At 38.1% G+C, this 20553-nt stretch overlaps 1 non-coding gene across 1 annotated transcript; it reads right to left on the bottom strand.

The window, feature by feature from the left end:
• Positions 1 to 9268: 9268 nt before the first annotated feature.
• LOC112209979 (U6 spliceosomal RNA) lies at positions 9269 to 9375 on the bottom strand. Its single transcript, XR_002944949.1, has one exon. It is a non-coding gene; the product is annotated as a U6 spliceosomal RNA (small nuclear RNA).
• Positions 9376 to 20553: the final 11178 nt, after the last annotated feature.

Below are 20553 nucleotides of genomic sequence, written 5' to 3'. Positions count from 1 at the left end.
CCTGGGTGGTGAAATAATCTGTACACCAAACTCCTGTTTACATGACATGCAATTTACCTATATAACAAACCTGCGCATGTACCCCTGAACCTAAAATAAAAGTTAAAAGAAAGGAACTCTCACAACTCAGCAGGAATAAAGCAAGCAATTATTCAAGTGAAAAATGGGCAAAAGGTTGGAAGAGGCATTTGGCTGAAGATGTTATGAAGACTTACAGATGGGAAAATAAGCATATCAAAAGAGGTTTAACACCATTAGGGAAATGCAAATTAAAACCACAATGATCTCCTCCTTGTATTGTCTCTCTACAACTGAATTTGAATCTAATTATCTCAAAATGCAATACCTTCTAACACTTACAGTTAAATCCTCAGTGAATCTTCTGCGCCTTTGCTTGCTGCAAAGAGAACTGCGTCCTAGGAGGAGCTGCTAGCTCGGTTCCGCACCTAGGTGAGCTTCCACCAGGCAGATGCTGGCTTTTACCACCCCCATTGAGCTGGATGAACTCACCACCAGTCTAGGGAGGGGACTTGGGACTGAATGCTAGAGTGTCACCTGAACGTGGGTCATTTTCATGAACAAACGCTTCTTATAGTTTGTGTGCCTTTAGTCAATATCCAGTGTTGAAATTCATGTTTTTGACAGTTAATTGTACTACTTTATTGTAACTTTTTGGGGAAGAATATTTGTGAAACTTCAACTCCATCATGCTGGAGGTAAGAATTGTGAAGCAAAAATTTTATATCAAGGCACAATTTTTGAAACATTTGAAAGTGAACAGCAAGACTTACCATGAAAATGAGTCAGAAAATATACTGTCTGTGTATCATTTAATTTATAACTTGAGGAAATAATCTAGCCAAAAGAGAGAGATCAAAGAGATATAGAAGGTTAGAACTCAAGAACAGAAAAGTCATAAAATAGACATGCAGATCTTTCCTGAGTTGAAAATTCACATTTATAATTGTATTATGTCTTATCTTCAGAGGTTTGTTGTTGTTTTTGTTGCTTATGGACCAACCTGGCTCTTCAGTGTTTCTTTATACAGTTTTAATTCCTGTCTTTATTTTACTCCTTGCCCAGGTCCTGGCATTCTATTTTTCCTATCATAACCATCATTTGTCAGTTCTGAAGCTCTGTCGTCCATTTAATATAGCAAATGGTGTTCTTTTTCAGCATGTTCTAAAAAATGACAAAATTATTTGCATGGTTGGCAGCTTGTGCAAAGGGACTTCATTTTATAAAGATATTAAATTTTACTCTGCAGAAGCAGAGTTACATAAAACAACATAAAAGCCATTTTTACTTCTAATTAAATTGAATAATTTTTTCTGTCTTTTAAGTGTTTATATTAAATTACCCGAGTCACTTTTTAAAAGTAGGACGTTATCTTCTTAAAGCTTTTGTTACTTGATTTTTCCTCCAAGCTGTATGAATGTTCCTCTGTTAACACTATTGTAATTTAGAACTTACATTGTGATTTCTGTTAAAGATTTTGCAAGAAAAAAATAATTGCTAGGAAATATATGAAAATGTTTGCCATTTAAAAATTCCTGTCCGGCTCCAGCCCACACATCTATTTTCCCATTCCTCATTTTAAAACCTACCTATAAAAGCTGGAAAAAGATGACAATTCATAACATTGGAAAGTAAAAGTTACAAAATATTTCAAGGATCTGAGAGGAATTTACGCTACTTACAAAGCATATAGAGTCAAGTCTGAAGACGCACTTGGCTGCTGATCTTGAATGATCTTGAATGATCTTGAATTTTGTTTTTGGCTGGGCGCGGTGGCTCACGCCCGTAATCCCAGCACTTTGGGAGGCGGAGGCGGGCGGATCACAAGGTCAGGAGATCGAGACCATCCTGGCTAACACAGTGAAACCCCATCTCTACGAAAAATACAAAAAATGAGCCGGCCGAGGTGGCGGGCGCCTGCAGTCCCAGCTACTCTGGAGGCTGAGGCAGGAGAATGGTGTGTACCCAGGAGGCGGAGCTTGCAGTGAGCCAAGATGGCGCCACTGCACTCCAGCCTGGGCGACAGTGAGACGCCGTCTCAAAAAAAAAAAAAAAAAGAATTTTGTTTTTTCCGGCGGGTGCCGTGGCTCATGCCTGTAACCCCAGCACTTTGGGAGGCCGAGGGGGCAGATCATGAGGTCAAGACGTCGAGACCATCCTGGCCAACATGGTGAAACACTGTCTCTATTAAAAATACAAAAATTAGCTGGGCATGGTGGCCCTACAGTCCCAGCTATCGGGAGGCTGAGGCAGGAGAATCCCTTGAACCCAGGAGGGGGAGGTTGCAGTGAGCTGAGATTGTGCTGTTGCACGCCAGCCTGGCAACAGAGCAAGACAAAGAAAGAAAGGAAAGAAAGAGAAAAGAAAGAAAAGAGAGAAAGAACCAAAAGAATATAAAAAGGAAACAGGAAAGTCTTGAAAACTATGTACATGAAGTATGAGATTAAAAGGTTAATACATGTGCCAGGGTTCCCCAGGGCCACACCGCTGTTTGAGGACTCTCCACGAAGACTCACGGGACTCAGCATGCAGTTGTGCTATGGCCAAGATTTATTACAGAGAAGAATGCAAACAGAGTCAGCCAAGGGGAGGCTGCATTGGGGGGGGGGGGGGGCTGCATGGGGGAGAAGGCCAGAAGAAACCACGTGCAAGCTTTTAAGGGCCCTTTCCCAGTGGAGTCACACCAGACAAGCTTGATTTTGACCAGCATGTAAACATGACAACACATGTGAAATGTTGTTTGTCTGAGAAACCTACTCAGCATCCATGGTTTTTATCGTGTGCTGGACATAAAGGCACCCTCTGCCTAGTATGTACCAAAATTCCAGACTCCCAGAAAAAAAGCAGGTGCCTCACATAAACCACATTGCTTGTACACACAGTTTAAGCAGAGTGAGACACCCTCATCAATTAGGAAATGGTGAGAACACTCCCAAAATACAAGTTCCAGATGCCAGCCAGGGGCCAACTTGCAAGCAGGTCTTTCTAACAATAGCAGTCTCGGGCCTGCCATGTTCTTTGCATGATACTCAACTTATATTTTAAAATAATCCTACAAATTGATTTAAAAGAGGTCAACTCTTTAGTAGAAGATAAAACATGTGGATAGGCAATTAATAAATTTAAAAAATACCAAAGTCCAGTAAAAATATGAAAATATTTCTATCTTACCAGAAATAAGAGGCATGCAAACAAATCAAGCTTTTCAAGTTAGATGTATTTTTGGTTAACATGGCATTGTTGATGTTATAAATAGTGCTAAGAAATGTGTACTTTCACGGACCACTCCTAGGCATATAATTCAGCAACATTTTCCTAAATGTCTTTCTCTCTCTCCCTCATGCTTCTTTCTTATGATGGATGGATGATAACTTTTCTTCTGTTTGAACAATGAAATTTATTTTAAATTATCCTAAGCAAATAGATATGCTGAAAAAATCCTAGACTAAGGATATTCACTGCAACATTATGAATAATGTTGAAATTAGATATATCCTAAATAACGTGTATTAAGGAAATAAATACATTTTACTACATCTGTTCAATTGAATAGTATATATCTATTAAAGAATAATATCTCCATGAGAAAAAACGTTATCAAAAATTAAAAGATTATAGCAATGGTGCCACAATGTATGATCGGAATAAGAGATCAAGAGTTTAACATTAGAAGGTCATAAATATAATAACAATGAAAAAGGGTCATTGCAAATTAGTTTGGACAAAATGAACTAAATCATAATGGAGCTTTGCCAAAAATTTTTATTTCTTTTTTATTGTAGAAAAATATACATTACATAGAATTTACCATTTTAATTATTTATTGGTGTGCATTAAGTGGCATTAAGTACATTCATGATGTTGCTCAACCACTATCCATTTCTAGAACGACTTCATCATCCTGAACAGAAACACTTTATCCATTAAACAATAATTCCTCATTCCCTCCTACTCCTGGAGTCCCCAGGTAACCTCCATTCTGTTTTCTGTGTTTATAAATTTGCATATTCTAGGCACCTTATATAAATGGAATCACAATATTTGTCCTATTGCATCTGGTTTATTTCACTTAGTATGATGTTTTTCCAGGTTCTCCCATGTTTTAGCATGCATTATAGTTTCATTCCTTTTTAAGCTGAATAGCATGTCTTAACATGTACATACCACATTTTGTTTCTGCATTCCACTGTTGGACAGTTGAGTTGTTTTCCCATTTTGGCTGTTGTTAATCATGCTGCTTTAACCACTGGTGTACAAGTATCTGTTTGTTTCTCTGCCTTTAATTCTTTTGAGTATATACCTAGAAGTGGAATTATATGATAATTCTATTTTTAAGTTTTAGAAATCACTGAACTATTTTCCACAGCAACTGCACCATTTTGCATTCCCATCAGTAATGTGCAGGGGTTCCATTTTCTCCATATCCTCACCAATCCTTGCTATTTTTCTTATTGTTTTAAATAATAGCCATTCCAAAGCCTGTGAAGTGGTATCTCTTTGTGGTTTTTATTTTCATTTCCCTAATGACTAGTGATGTTAATAAGCATATAACACGAATAGGCACATTAAAGGATTCATGTACTTATTGGCTGTTTGTATGCATTCTTTGGAGGAATGTTCACTCACGTCTTTTGCATATTTTAAATTTGGTTATTTGTTGTTATTTTTTCTTTTCTTGTGGAGTTGTAGGAATTCTTTATAAATTCTGAATATTGATATTTATCAGGTATATGGTTTGCAAAGCTCTTACATTTTGATCTTTGATCTACTTTGAGATAATTGTTATATATGGCATAAGATAAGGGTCCAACTTTATTCTTTGGCGTGTGGATATTCATTTTTACCAGCGCCACTTGTTGAAAAAAAGATTCTTTTCTTAGTGAATGGTCTTGGCATTTTTGTTGGAAATCAATTGACCACATATTCAAGGGTTTGTTTCTAGACTAGATAGTCTAGTTCCTTGGTCTATATGACTCTTCTTATGCTAGTACCACACTGTTTTGATTACTTTGGTATGTTTTGATATCAGGAAGTGTGAGACCTCCAACTTTTCTTTCTGTTTCAAGATTGTTTTGGCTACTTGAAAACCTGTGAGAGTCCATATGGATTTTAGGATGAGTTTTCCTATTTCTACAAAAAATACTGTTGGGATATTAATAGGTGTTGCATTAAATCTGTATATCACTTGAGTAGCATTATCATATTAACAATATTAAGTCTTGGTTGATGAACACAGGATGTCTTCTCACTTGTTATGTCTTTCATTTCTTTTAACAATATTTTGTAGTTCTTGGTGTACAAGTCTTTCACTTCTTAGGTTAAATTTATTTCTTAATATTTTTATGATGTTCTTGTAAATGTTTTGAATTTTTTTGTATCTTTCATTGCTAGTGCATAGAAATGTAACTGACTTTTTTGTGTTTATTTTATATCATACAATTTTGCAGGATTTTTTTTATTGGTTGTAACAATTTTGTGTGTGTGTGTTGTGTGTAATCTTTAGTGTTTTTTAACATAAAAGATTATATCATCTGGAGAGATAATTTTACTTCCTTCTCTCCAAATTCAATGACATTTCTTGTCTAATTGTTTTTGCTAGAACTTCCAATATGATCTTGAATAGAAGCGGTGAAAGCAGGCATCCTTGTCTTGTGCACTTATCATTTTGAACAAGACCCTTTCATTGTTTGATGATGATGATGATGATTATTGAGACGGAGTCTCGCTCTGTCGCCCAGGCTGGAGTGCAGTGGCGCGATCTCGGCTCACTGCAAGCTCCACCTCCTGGGTTCACACCATTCCCCTGCCTCAGCCTCTCGAGTAGCTGGGACTGCAGGCGCCTGCCACCTCGCCTGACTAATTTTTTCGTATTTTTAGTAGAGACAGGGTTTCATCGTGTTAGCCAGGATGGTCTCGATCTCCTGACCTCGTGATCCGCCTGCCTCAGCCTCCCAAAGTGCTGGGATTACAGGCGTGAGCCACCATGCCCGGCCCCGTTCTTAAATCATTCTTTTTATAATGAAAACCTTTTGAAATTTGTAAAGTGCTTTCTTAGTACATCAATTGAGATGAGCATGTGATTTCTTTCCCTTTCCATTCTATTAATTTCATATACCACAGTGATTGATTTTCATATGTTGACCTTTTCTTACATTCCACTAATAAATCCCACATGGTCATGGTTTATAATTGCTTTAATCTGTTGTTTAGTTCAGTTTGCTAGTATTTAGTTGAAGATTTCTCCATCAATATTCATAAGAAATATTTGTGTATAGTCTCTTTTTCACATAGTATTTTTTTCTGGTTTTGGTATCAGGGTAATGCAGTCCTCACAGAATAATTTGAAAGGGCTCTTTCTGCTTAATTTTTTTTTTGCAAGAGTTTGAAAAGAATTAGTGTTATTTCTTCGTTAAAGGTTTGGTATAATTCACCACTGAAGCTGTTTGGCCTAGGGCTTTTTTATCTTATAGGAAGGTGTTTTATTTTGAGGCCCCCTCCTCACTAGCTATCTGTCTATTCAGATATTCTGTGTCTTTATGATTTGGTTTTGGCAGATTGCGGGCCTGTTTCATTTAGGTTACCCCACTTGTTGATGTATAATTGTTCAAAGTATTCTTTTAATCTGTTTATTTCTGCAAAATTGGTAGAATGTCTCAGTTTTCATTTCTGAACTTAGAAACTTAAACATTTCCTCTTCCTTTCCTTTTTCAGTTGTTTTAAGGTGTTTTTCTAGTAAGTCTGACATGCATGCTTTCTTACAGATGGTTTCTTTCAATTTATTTTGAATTTATTTGCAAATTTTGAATGAGCCATCTTCTATTTCTTAGTATGTCTTGTAATTTTTGTTGTTGGAAATTGGGAATTTGATGGTTTTAATGTGGTACTTCTGGAAATCAGATTCTCCCTCTTCCTCAGGATTTGCTTTTATTTTTATTGTTGAAGGCTGTATTAGCCCATTTAAGACTTTTCCAAACCGGTTTTTCAAAAAGTATTTCTTGTCATGTGTGATCACTGGAGTCTCTGTTTCTTTAGCTCATGTTCAGCTAATGTTTAGACAGAGATTTTTAAAAAATCAGGAGCTGAAGCAAACAAACCAATGAAAGACACACACACACACTCTCAAAACAAAACAAAACAGAGGCAGGAGCTGCAAGGCAGCCTCTGAAGACTGGCTCTGTGCTGGGACCCTTCATCTCTGGGCTAGGCTTGCTCAAGCTTGGGGTTGGGCCAGCAGTGAAAGCAGAAGGTTTTCTCAGGTCTTTTCTGAGCACGTGGCACTCTTGAGCATTCACATGGCTTTCTAAATTCTCCTGGATATATGGCTGCACTTGATGTTCAAATTCCCCCAAAGCATCTCATTAAGCATCTCTTCTGGAACTCTGATGGCCTATTTTATATCTCTACTTGTAATCCCTTGCCCCAGACACCTGTGAGCTTGTCGTCACCTTGTAGCTTTTATGAACAGCGTCAACCACTTTTATCACTTGCATTCGGAGTTATACAAAACAGAGATGAGTATCTTGTGTCAATCTGTCAGATGTCCCCAGACAGGTTAGAAACATAACATAATGATTTGCAATGAAGTCTGCTCTGTTCCCTCTTATGCAATGGGAGGTGGGATCTGGAACCAAGCTGCCCTCTGCTGAAGACCCAGATTACTGCTGTACTGGGGAGTGGAGAGAGTAAGAGTGAAAGTGCCACACACCTTTCCTACTATTGTGACAATAGCTTTTACTTGATAGGGCATTTGCTGGCTCGCTGTAAACCTGTCACTGTTTTCCAGAGATGCTTTAAAGTTGGTTCAGATAACTTCTGGGTTTTTTGTTTTTTATGTTTTTGCTGGGGAGTGAGAGCTTGGAGTTTCCAAGTCTGCCATCTTGCTGCTCTAATTTTTTAAAATAAATAATAGTTAAACATATGACATAACGTATATCAAAATAACTTTATCTTATATTTAAATTATATGTGTACATAAACAAATCAGAAAAAAATAAAAACGAAAGCAAAACTTATTTATTCTGCCTTTTTCTCCAAATGCTAAAAATGGAGAGAAAATAATAGGCCAATAATTCTCAAACTTTCTGTTGTGAAGGATCAATTCTCTCTCTCCTCTAAATATGTCATGGGTAACACTTTTAAAAATAGATTAAAATGGAATTATTGGGAAAGTACAATAAAAGACATAAACTATCAACCCCATTTTCAAATTATCAGGTTTAATAGGCATAAAATTTATCTGTCATATTGCAAATGAAGTTCCTAAATGGTTCTTCTCAATTTCTTTTGCCAACAGCAACCTTCAGTTCTCAGTTTGACACTTGATAGCAACCACACTTTCAGTAGCCTGGAGTGATCATTGTCTTTCTGTCCTCTGAATTAGAGAGACTCATAAGAATAGAGAAAAAATTACTAAAGGAAATATTTTTTGACTAAAATGGTAAAATCATCTGTACATAAAATCATTCAAACTTTGATGGCAGAAAATCATTTGGAAAAATATTGGTCTCAAATATTGTAAAAAGTTAAATACTACATAATAATTTATAAAGAGTTTATGCAAAAAGAAGTGAAACTAACAGTTAATTGAACAAAGAAGCATGCACACACTATAAGATAGAAATTGATAATAGAAGTGGAAAATATGTCATTTCCATGAAAGCGAAGAAAATAAAAATTACAATAAAACTTAAGATATAACTTTTGCTGAAAAATTATTTAAAAAATTTTCTAATAATTTCTAAATTATTTTCAACCCAAAGACTTGTGTTGAAAAATAATTTTTCAATAACTTACCTACTTTTTTTAAGTAAAGTATAATTTTTAATTGAAATTACATTAAAAAAACTGTCTAAAGCAAAATGGTAGCAATGTATTGTGTATTTATACCATATATACAAGTAAAACATAAAATGACAATATCACAAAAATACCAGGGAAAAATGTGGAATATACTGTTCTACTGGTTTATATTACCTGTGAGATGCATATTATTTGAATATAGACCATTATTAATTAGAGATGTGCACTATAAATCCTAAGGCAACCATTAAAAGAATTAAAGCATTTCAGTGTTTTCTTAATATTCTTTGATTATGTTTCAATAATAAAACTACTCTCTAAATGTTTGGAAATAAATTGATGATCAAATGCCTACTTTTTCTCAGATACTTTCTGCCTTTGTGTTTTGCTTATTTTAATAAACCTCTGAGCTGTCTCTTCCTCATATAACGACTTCCAATTCATATGCATATAAAATATGGGACGCTTCATGAATTTGTGTGTCATCCTTGTGCAGGGGCCATGCTTATCTTCTCTATATCATTCCAATTTTAGTATACATGTTGCTGAAGCAAACACATCTATTTGTTAATCCTAAAAATTCAACAACATATGCACAACACTCTAAATTTCTAAAGTATGATGGTACCCAAAACACTATGACTAAAAGTGAGTTGTATACCATAAGGGTTAAGAGCTTGGGTGTTGAAGCGGGGTGCGGTGACTCACGCCTGTAATCCCAGCACTTTGGGAGGCTGAGGCAGGCAGATCATGAGGTCAGGAGTTCGAGACCAGTCTGGCCAATATAGTGAAACCCCGTCTCTACTAAAAATACAAAAAATTAGCTGGGTGTGGTGGTGTGTGCCTGTAATCCTAGCTACTCGGGAGGCTGAGGCAGGAGAATCACATGAACCTGGGAGGTGGAGGTTGCAGTGAGCTGAGATAGTGCCACTGCAGTCCAGCCTGGGCAACAGGATGAGACTCCATCTCAAAAAAAAGAAACGAGCTTGGGCACTGAAAGTGAACCATCAGGGGTAAAGTTCCATCTTTAGCACGTACTACCTCAAGCAATGCAATCTTCTGTGCCCCTCTTTTTCCATCTGTAGCACAGTGATAATATAGTTTCGATATTTTCCCCTCTAAAACTCACACAGAATTATAATCCCTAATGTTGGAGGTAGGGCATGGTGGGAGGTGATTGAATCATGGGGGCAGATTCCACATGGCTTGATGCTGTCCTTGCAATAGTGAGTGAATTCTCGAGAGATCTGGTTGTTTGCAAGTGTGTGGGACCTTCTCCATAACTCTTGCTCTTGCTTTTGCCATGTGATGTGCCTGCTCCCCCTTTGCCTTCTGCCATGAGTAAAAGCTCCCTGAGGCCTCCCCAGAAGCCAAGCAGATACCAAAATCATTCTTCCCTGATAGCTTGTAGAACCATGAGCCAATTGAACTTTTTTCTTTATAAATTACCCAGTCTTAGGTATTCCTTTATAGCAATGCAAGTACAGCCTAACACAGAAAATTTGTGCTGAGGAGTGGCGCCTTGCTGTAAAAATACCTGAAAATGTGAAAGCAGCTTTGGAACTGGGTAACAGGCAGAGGTTGGAAGAGTTTGGAGGGCTCAGAAGAAGACAGGAAGATGAAAATTTGGAACTTCTTAAAGACTGGTTAAATGGTTGTGACCAAAATGATGATCTGATGGTGCAACGGACAGTGAAGTTCAGGCTGACAAGGTCTCAGACAGAAATGAGAAATGTATTGGGAACTGGAGCAAAGATGACTCATATTATGCCTTAGCAAAGAACTTGGCTGCATTGTGTTCATGCCTTAGTGATCTGTGGAAGTTTGAACTTAAGAGTGATAATTTAGTGTACCCACTAGAAGAAATTTCTAAGCAGAAAAGCTTTTCAGAGGTGACCTGGCTGTTCACAACCTACACACAGATGTGGGAGTTAAGAAATGACTTAAAGTTGGGAGTTATATTTCAAGAGGAAGCAGAGTATAAAAATTTGGAAAATTTTCAGCCTAGCTAAGTGGTAGAAAAGGAAAGCCCATTTTCAGGGGAAGAATCTAAGAGGGCTGTGGAGCAACCAGTTGGTAGAGAAATTAGCATAAATAAAAGGGAGGCAGGAGCTGATAGCCAAGACAATGGGAAAAAGGTCTTGAAGGCATTTCAAAGATCTCTGAGGGAACTTCTCCCATCCCAGAGCCAGAGACCCAGGAAGACTGAATTGTTTTGTGGGCCTGGCCCAGGGCCCTTATGCCCTGTGCAGCTCCAGGACGCTGCTCCCCAAAATCCCAGCTTTCTGGCACTAGCTCTGGCTCAGAGGAGCTGAGGTATAGCTCAGGCTACCACTCCAGAGGCTGCGAGCTGTAAGCCCTGGTGGCTTCCATGTGGTGTTAAGCCCATGAGTTCACAAAGTTCAAGAGTGAAGGAGGCTTGGCAGCCTCCAGCTAGATTTCAGAGTATGTATGAGAAAGCCTGGGTACACAGGCAGAAGCCTGCTGCAGGAGTAGAGCCCTCATGGAGAACCTCTACTGGGGAAGTGCTGAGGGGAAATGTGGGGTTGGAGGACCTGCACAGATTCCCTATGGTACACTGCCTAGTGGAGCTGTGAGGAAGGGGCCAAAGTATTCCAGACCCCAGAATGGTATCACCAGCAGCTTGCACTCTGTACCTGGAAAAGCCACAGGCATTGCATTCCAATCTGTGACAGCAGCTGCAAAGGCTGAACCCTGAAAAGCCACAGAGGCAGAGGTGCCCAAGGGAGCCCACCTCTGGCACCAGTGTGTCCTGAATGTGGGACATGAAATCGAATGAGATTATTTTGGAGCTTTAAGATTTAATGACTTCTCCGCTGGGTTTTGAACTTCCATGGGCCCTGTGGCCCTTTCTTTTGGCCAATTTATCCCTGTTGGAATTGGAATATTTACCTGATGCTTGTACCCTCATTATATCTTGGAAATAAATAACTTGTTTTGTTTTTATAGTCTCATATATAGAAGGAATTCATCTCCAGATAGGACTTTGAACTTGAGTTAGTGTTGGAATGAATTAAGACTTCAGGGGATTACTGGCAGGGGATGACTGTATTTTGCAATGTGAAAAAGACATGAAATTTGAGGAGAGGTGGAATGATATAGTTTGCCCCCTCTAAATCTCATGTTGAAATGTAATCCCCAAGGTGGAGCCTGGTGGGAGGTGTTTGGGTCATGGGAGCGGATCCCTCATGGCTTGGTGCTTTCCTTGAGATGGTGAGTTCTTGACAGATCTGGTTTCTAAAAGTGTGGCACCTCTCCTGTGCTCTCTCTTGCTCCTGTTTTCGCCATGTGACAAGCCTGCTCCTCTTATGCTTTCCCCCTGAGTAAAAGCTCCCTGAGGCCGTCCCAGAAGCCAAACAGGTGCTGGTGCCATGCTTCCTTTACAGCCTGCAGAACCATAAGCCAATTAAATCTCTTTGCTTTATAAATTACACAGTCTTAGGTATTCCTTTTAGCAACTCAAGAACGGCTTAACACACGTGATAATTACAATTCTTATTTCATAGGCTTATTGTGAGGATGAAAGGGTAAACACATGTACCACTACGCTTGACCCACACAAAACACTCCATAACTAATTACTAATTATTATGAACTATTCCCACTTACAGGTATGACAGGTGTGCAGAATTTGTCAAAGCAAAGACCTATGGTTTAGAACTGTCCTTTGCTCATTTTGGCTGGAGTTTAACAGCACCATCTCAGCTAGAGGGAGGAAGAACGAGACAGGTGGAAACAACTTTCCTGGTTATGTTGTTCTATCTAGATTCCTGGTTCCTCTAGTGCTAGTTCACACCAGTACAACCCTGCCAAAGATCACTCTTCCCAGAATGCACTGCTTATCAATGCCATTCAATAGGGGTCACAGCTCTCTCTCTGGCTCTTCTCAAAATAGGAGTAGTAGGACTAGGAGTGGTGCTTGATAGCCGGATCCTGGGGCTGAAGGTGGGGACACCCATGTGTGGGGTGATCATGGGCTCTGCCTGTAAAACTGGATGCCGGAGTTTTGTGTCATGAGAGCGACTTCCCTCTCAGGAGCAATGATGTCTGTGAAGAGATCATGTCCAGATTGGCCATTTATGAATGGGTAGCACTCTCTTTTCAATACTTTTACAATATTTCCATTTTTTTTTTCTCATGACAGAGTCTTGCTGTGTCGCCCAGGCTGGAGTGCAGTGGTGCAATTTTGGCTCACTGTAACATTTGCCTCCTGGGTTCAAGCAATTCTCCTGCCTCAGCCTCCCAAGTGCCTGGGATTACAGGTGCCTGCCACCACGCCTGGCTAAATTTTGTATTCTTAGTAGAGGTGGGGTTTCACCATGTTGGTCAGGCTTGTCTCAAACTCTTGACCTCGTTATCCACATACCTTAGCCTCCCAAAGTGCTGGAATTATAGGTGTGAGCCGCTGTGCCTGGCCCATATTTTCAACCTGTTACTAGAAACAATAATACAATACAATTCCAAATCTAGAGAAATCTCTGAGTCTGATTTTCCTCAGACCACCACTCTCAGCTGTCCTCCAAGGCTACTCAGCCTGTGGCATCAGGAGACCCTCCACAAGTCCCTCTCCCATCCCTGCCACCTCACCCCACTGGTACCATGGAAGCCTGGAAGCTCCTTGGCTCCTGAAAGGTCATCTTGAGAAGCTTATTGTTCCCATGTGCTTGTCCTGGAAGAAGCTCAGTCCACACTCCTGCTAGCTTGATCACCATTGCACACTCAGAGTCAATAACAGCAAGTCCAACAGGGCTTCCAGTCCATTTGCCATCTGCCAAGCACAGGTTGCTTTGAGAAAGATGGAGGATTGAAGAAATGACCAAGCTTTGAGGCCTGGTTCCATTTTCTGTAACAACTGGGCTTTGTAAGGGGGAGGAGGAAGCTATGAGACCTAGACATTCAACTGGAGACAAACCATCTGCAGAGGGAGTGAGAGTTACTGATTTCCACCTGCACTCATTCATGTTTTTGGTAGGCTCTATGACCACTTCTGTGATTTCCAACAGCAGTCTGTTTCTTGACTCAGTTTCTCAATTTGGACATCAGATGTCTGACTCTGCCTTGAAATTGTTCTTAGCTTCTTTATGCAATTTCTCTATCTGACCTTCCATTTTTCAAAGCATGTTCTTCAAGCGTTTAGCTTATCATTGATAAGTCACTAGCTGAGACTGTAGCTCATTCTATCCTGCCCCACCAGGGTGGACAACTTGTGTCTTTTGTTTTGTTTTGTTTTTAAGATGGAGTCTTGCTCTGTTGCCCAGGCTGGAGTGCAATGGGCAATCTCAGCTCACTGCAACCTCTGCCTCCCGGGTTCAAGCGATTCTCCTGCCTCAGCTTCCAGAGTAGCTGAGATTACATGTGTGTGCCATCACCCTGGCTAATTTTTGTATTTTTAGCAGAGAAGGGGTTTCACCATGTTGGCCAGGCTGGTCTCAAACTCCTGACCTCGTGATCCACCCACCTCAGCCTCCGAAAGTGCTGGGATTACAGGTGTGAGCCACCGTGCCTGGCGACAACTTTTGTTTCTTACTGCTATACAACTCTTCACAATCACAGCAGAAACGCCTTCAAATATTGCATAAAATCTCTTGTCAAGAGACTTTGTAATGGCATTTGTCAAGAGTATTGAGAGGAAAAGATATTAAATTACAGAAGAATCTTCTGATTAAAAAAATTATCTGAAGACATATGCTTGAGTAACTTACTCTGCAAACCTGGCCCACTTCTATTCAGTAGTTACCACAGCGGAAGAGAACATGACTTGTAGCTACAATAACATCGCTGCAGGCATGATAAATTCATCTATGATTGCACCAATTGGAATTTCATGGTCTGAAGCATTATGCATTTGTCAGTCTTGTTCAATTGTTTTCAGCAAAAGTGACTCAATCATATTGTTCATGTCATTCAGGGAAGAAAAGTGAAATGGTCTAAAATTAGACTGTGTACTAACTCCAGGCAATTGGTCTTTGTCCAGATACATTTCCTATCTGCTGATAGATTCTTGTTATAAAACTTTTAACCCATTTGTGACAAGTCACAGCTCATTAGCCATTTGTTTCTCTATTACATACCTGTCTTTTATAATGTGATAATTTAATTTTCATGACATTTACCTAAAAATATTTTATAGCTATTAAGAAATAACAGCAAATACAAGCAGCATCTCTTATTAAATCAATTATTTTACTACACATATACTTAAGGATATAATGATTCAAGGACAGAAAGTTCATATAAAATAAAAATAATGCACACAGAAAACTACAAAAATAGCTTCCCAAATAAATAATGTGGTTTTCTTTCATTACACTGTATGGGCAGTCAGCAGAGGTTTATAGATGTCAGACAGAAATATGAACCTCTAATAGTTCATAATGCACAACAATGATCAAGAGCATTTTGCCTTTGCTCCCAGATTCCACTAGTGACAAGAGAGTTGGTTATCTCCTTCACCACAACCCCAGAGTAACAAAGGACAAAGAAAAGACAAACCAGGAAATGGAGTGAAAGACTGGCTAAGGCGGTGTGCCACTGGGCTGCCTCTCGGGTATCTGCGGCTCACTCTGGATCACATTGAGGGTGCTGGTTGTGTGCGCCCTATTCATCTTAACAGCCTCGGCATTTAGTACAGTGCTTGCGTGTATTTGCAATATGTAATTTTTAAATAAAAAAATATGCAAATATGTCTTCAGCAGCATAGAGCATTTTCGAAAATACAAAGAAATTAAGAAATAAAATATATTTGCACATAATCCCACTACTCTGTGATAGAACTGTTATAGCATTTTATCATTTATCTGAGAACACTTTGATGTATGTGTGTGTGCATGTGTGTGTGTGTGTGTCTATACATTTGCCTGTATGCCCACACACAAGTACATAATTGGGGTTGTGCTTCATATGTCTTTTGGAACTTTCCATTTACTTTTTGTCACTGCAGTACTTTTACATATTTTGAAAAAGTTAAATTGAATTGCCAGGCTTGTAAGAGAATAGAGGTGTTTCTTGATTTATGTCTCCCCACCCTTGATTCCTGCTCTTATGTGGCAACTGCATTCAACACTTGCAGCTGTTTCTTCTGTTTTTTAACTGCATTCCTGCAAGGTATGCTTCTGCCACTCCTGCATGATTATTTGGTTTATAGTTCTATCAGCTGGCTTCGTAGTAGGGGAGATGATGATTTGATTTTTAGATTTCTCACCTCCACACATTCCACTTCTGAGGACAATCACATGTGGCCTCCATGGGCATTAGTATTGATATTATATTAATTGTGCTAATATTGAACGATTTCCATGGATTTAGATCTTTGTCATATAAGCTTTTCCAACTGATTTTTTTTTTTACTAACCTGCCCACTTTATTTTTTAAGTGTGTATATATATATATATATATATTTTTTATGTCCTACCTTTCTTGAAGTTGCACTTTCTAATTCGAGGAGTGGTTTGGCAATTTATTACTATTCGATATTGTTGAACAGCAAACACAATTGTCACCTTTTTCCTGTGTAGAATATAACGTTATGAAATGGTGAAGGAATGAATTTGATCCACTATACTAGCGATACAGACATGTCAAATTCTTTCGCTTTTTCTAAGTAAAACTTTTTGTGAGTTCCCACACACAGGGGCTGATGGAAAATCCAAACTCTGCAATTTTCAAGGCTGTATCTATGTATCTATTTTTCAGACCTTCATTTTATCTTCGTTAATTCATTGAAAAGATTGAGAGGTCTGTTTTAGTGCCACAGTCCTCTAGCATTTTTGTCTATGTCTCGAAATTTTATACTAATAATATTAGTTTAGTAAACCTTGATCAAAATATGGTTATTGAAATGTTTTCAACATAGAAAGATGATTATTTTTAAAATACAGGTGAACATTTATCAATTAAAAACAGTTTAATATTTACTCTTGAGAATTCAGATTTGTCAAAAGTTACCACAGCAGTTATTTTGACCTACATTATTTTCTATATTGTATCTTTTCCAACCAAATCATTGTGGGATTTTTATTTTATTTTATTTTATTTTTTTTGAGACGGAGTCTCGCTCTGTCGCCCAGGCTGGAGTGCAGTGGCGCGATCTCGGCTCACTGCAAGCTCCGCCTCCCGGGTTCACGCCATTCTCCCGCCTCAGCCTCCCGAGTAGCTGGGACTACAGGCGCCCGCTACCACGCCCGGCTAATTTTTTGTATTTTTAGTAGAGACGGGGTTTCACCGTGTTAGCCAGGATGGTCTCGATCTCCTGACCTCGTGATCCGCCCGCCTCGGCCTCCCAAAGTGCTGGGATTACAGGCGTGAGCCACCGCGCCCGGCCCATTGTGGGATTTTTAAAGCACATATGTTTTTAACTTAAAATACTACAAAATTAACTTTTTATTTTTCTTGCTTTACCTCAGGTTTTTAAATGCTAAATCATTCTAAGCCATGACCTCTTAATAGTTAGAGCTGTGGTTGGTAGGTTGATAACCATGCTGATTACTTAAAGGACATTACTACTCAGAATCAGATAAAAAGAATATTTTATACAAAACCATATGTAACACAGTAAAAGCTGTAGTTAAAAGTTTGTGTTGCTAACTGCCTTTATGATTAAAGAAGAAAGAAAAATAAAACTGGTAAGTAATGAAAAGAAATTTTTGAAAGAACAGCATAATTTGTCAAAAGAAATCAGAAAGTGGGAATTATTATAGAAAACAATCTGATGAAACAGCAAACAACAAAAATAAGAAGGATGAATCATCACAAAACTTTTCTTTGAAAAGACTGGTAATATAGATAAACAACTTGCAAGTGTTACTGAAGAAAGAAAAGGGAGAAAAAATAGACATGCAGAATTGATGAGGGATGAGAAAGAGAATGTAACATAAAGAAAGAATTTTTAAAATCTGGAAACGCTGCCACATAAAGGGAAAGGCAGCAACTTTGAAAATCAAGATAAATAACTAGCATGATTTCCCGGTAAAATATAAACTACCAAAATTACCCAAGGAAGTGAAAACTTTTAATGGACCAATTATAATGGAAGAAATTCAGGAGGTGATAGAATATATCACATTGAAGAAGGCACCAGACCAGGTCTCTTCACAGCTGAATTTTAAATTATCTTTAAATATCTGACAATGTTACTGAAACTATTCTAGGCTCTAAAATAGATATAAATCTTCCTGTTTCATTTACAAAGTCAGTAAATGTTAATAATAAAACTTAATAATGATAGCATTTAAGTAAAATCATAGAAAATAGTGACAAGTAGAAACCAGATTATTTACAAGAAAATGTTAGCAAAAGAACCCAGAAATACATCAAAAGAGTAATACACTATGACCAACTAAGTTTTAGTACAGAAATAAAAGAATAGCTAAAAATGAAAACATGTATCAAATAATCCACTGCATCACTAAATTACAAGAGAAAAAAAGACAATCCTCATCATTGGTGCTGAATAGATATTTATAAAATGTATATGCCATTCCTTTTGGTTTTCTAAAATTAAAACAATGGTACATGTAAAGAATTCATATCTTTTCAAAAAAGGGTTTACATTGAAAATTCTTCTCATCACTGTCCTGTCATCAAAACTACAGAATATCAAAGAAAAAAAAAAACTTAAAAGCAGGCCAGGCATGGTGGCTTATGCCTGTAATCTCAGTACTTTGGGAGGCCGAGGTGGGTGGATTGCCTGAGGTCAGGAGTTCAAGACCAGCCTAACTAACATGGTGAAACCCCGTCTATACTAAAACCACAGAAGTTAGCTCCCTGTAATCCCAGCTACTTGGGAGGCTGAGACAGGGAGTTACTTGAACCCGGGAGGCAGAGGTTGCAGTGAGCTGAAACCGGGCCATTGTACTCCAGCCTGGGCAACAAGAATGAAACTCCATCTCAAAAACAAAAACAAAAACAAACAAACAAAAAAACCTTAAAAGCAGCTGGAAAGGCAATGGATATGATCTACCAAAGAATGACCCACTTTCAACAAACAGCTCAAAATTAGAAGGGAGTGGAATAGTAGCTTTAATATGTTAAAAGAAAATAACTGCAAGATTTCTACACTGAGTGAAAATATTTTTTAAGAACTGGAGTAAAGTAAAGACATTTTCAGAAAAAAAAAAAAATAATGTGAGTCCACTAACAGAACACCATTAAAGGAAATTCTAAAGAATGTACTTCAGAAAGAAAGTGTGCTTGAAAGTCTAAATGCAAAGCAGAATAATAAGCAATACTAAATACATTGGTAAAAATATTGGTAAAATTAGGCAAACATTGACTATATAAAACAATACAAATAAAATAACTAATTTATAGGGTGAGGGAATAAAGATAAACTAACATACTGGATAGCAATACCATATAAGTTGAAAGGAGATGATTGTAATTAAAGCTTTCTATGTAAACTAGTTCAACCATTGTGGAAGTTGGTGTGGTGATTCCTCAGGGATCCAGAACTAGAAATACCATTTGACCCAGCCATCCCATTACTGGATATATACCCAAAGGATTATAAATCATGCTGCTATAAAGACACATGCACACGTATGTTTATTGCGGCACTATTCACAATAGCAAAGACTTGGAACCAATCCAAATGTCCAACAATGATAGACTGGATTAAGAAAATGTGGCACATATACACCATGGAATACTATGCAGCCATAAATAATGATGAGTTCATGTCGTTTTTAGGGACATAGATGAAGCTGGAAACTATCATTCTCAGCAAACTATCGCAAGGACAAAAAACCAAACACCACATGTTCTCACTCATAAGTGGGAATTGAATAATGAGAACACATGGACACAGGAAGGGGAACATCACACACCGGAGACTGTTGTGGGGTGGGGCAAGGGGGGAGTGATAGCATTAGGAGATATACCTAATGCTAAATGACGAGTTAATGGATGCAGCACACCAACATGGCACATGTATACATATGTAACAAACCTGCACGTTGTGCACATGTACCCTAAAACTTAAAGTATAATAATTAAAAAAAAGCTTTCTTATATACTTCCATTTTAAAGAGGAATATTAAAGTACCATGGTGGCTAACTTTGACATAATCCTAAAATATTCAAAATACAGTAATAAACTATATCGTTTAGAGGAAAACCTATAATGAGAAGATGAAATCAACAGTATTGCAAAAATTCTCAATCAAGTGAAAAGAAGGAAAAAGAGAAGGGAAGTAGGGAAAGTGGGACAAATACAAAGCAAGTAATAAAATAGTCGTTTTTGTAGTCACCTAATGTATTCATTTAAATATAAATTTAATTAACCAGTTTATCAATCACACTAATCAGAGTTCAAGTGCTGGACAGCAAGTGGCAAGTGGCTACCACATTGGACAACACAGATATAGGACATTTCTGTCACTGCAGAGAATGATTTTGAAAAGTGCTGCTCTAGGAAAACAGGGATAGAAATGGGTCCATGAGGAGAGAGATTATAGCAGGAAACCAGATGAGAGAGGATGTTGTCTGCAAATGGTATGGTGGCACTGGAGCAAGAAGAGAAGAATTGGAATCTGGACATATTTTAATTCAGGAATAAATGATAATGTCATATAATCATTAAATAAATTCAATCAGTAGTAGATTTTTCAGGGAGAGTCTACCAAATAATCAAGTACTAGAACATCCCAAACTTTTACAAACTCCACAGAACAGATTAAAAGAGAACATTTTGTCACCCATTTTATGAGATGAGAATGA

Source organism: Pan troglodytes, chromosome 6 (genome assembly GCF_028858775.2).
Source record: "Pan troglodytes isolate AG18354 chromosome 6, NHGRI_mPanTro3-v2.0_pri, whole genome shotgun sequence".
Taxonomy (NCBI): domain Eukaryota; kingdom Metazoa; phylum Chordata; class Mammalia; order Primates; family Hominidae; genus Pan; species Pan troglodytes.
The sequence above is the reverse complement of the archived record's forward strand: the minus strand, read 5'-3'. Positions and strand labels throughout refer to the sequence as shown.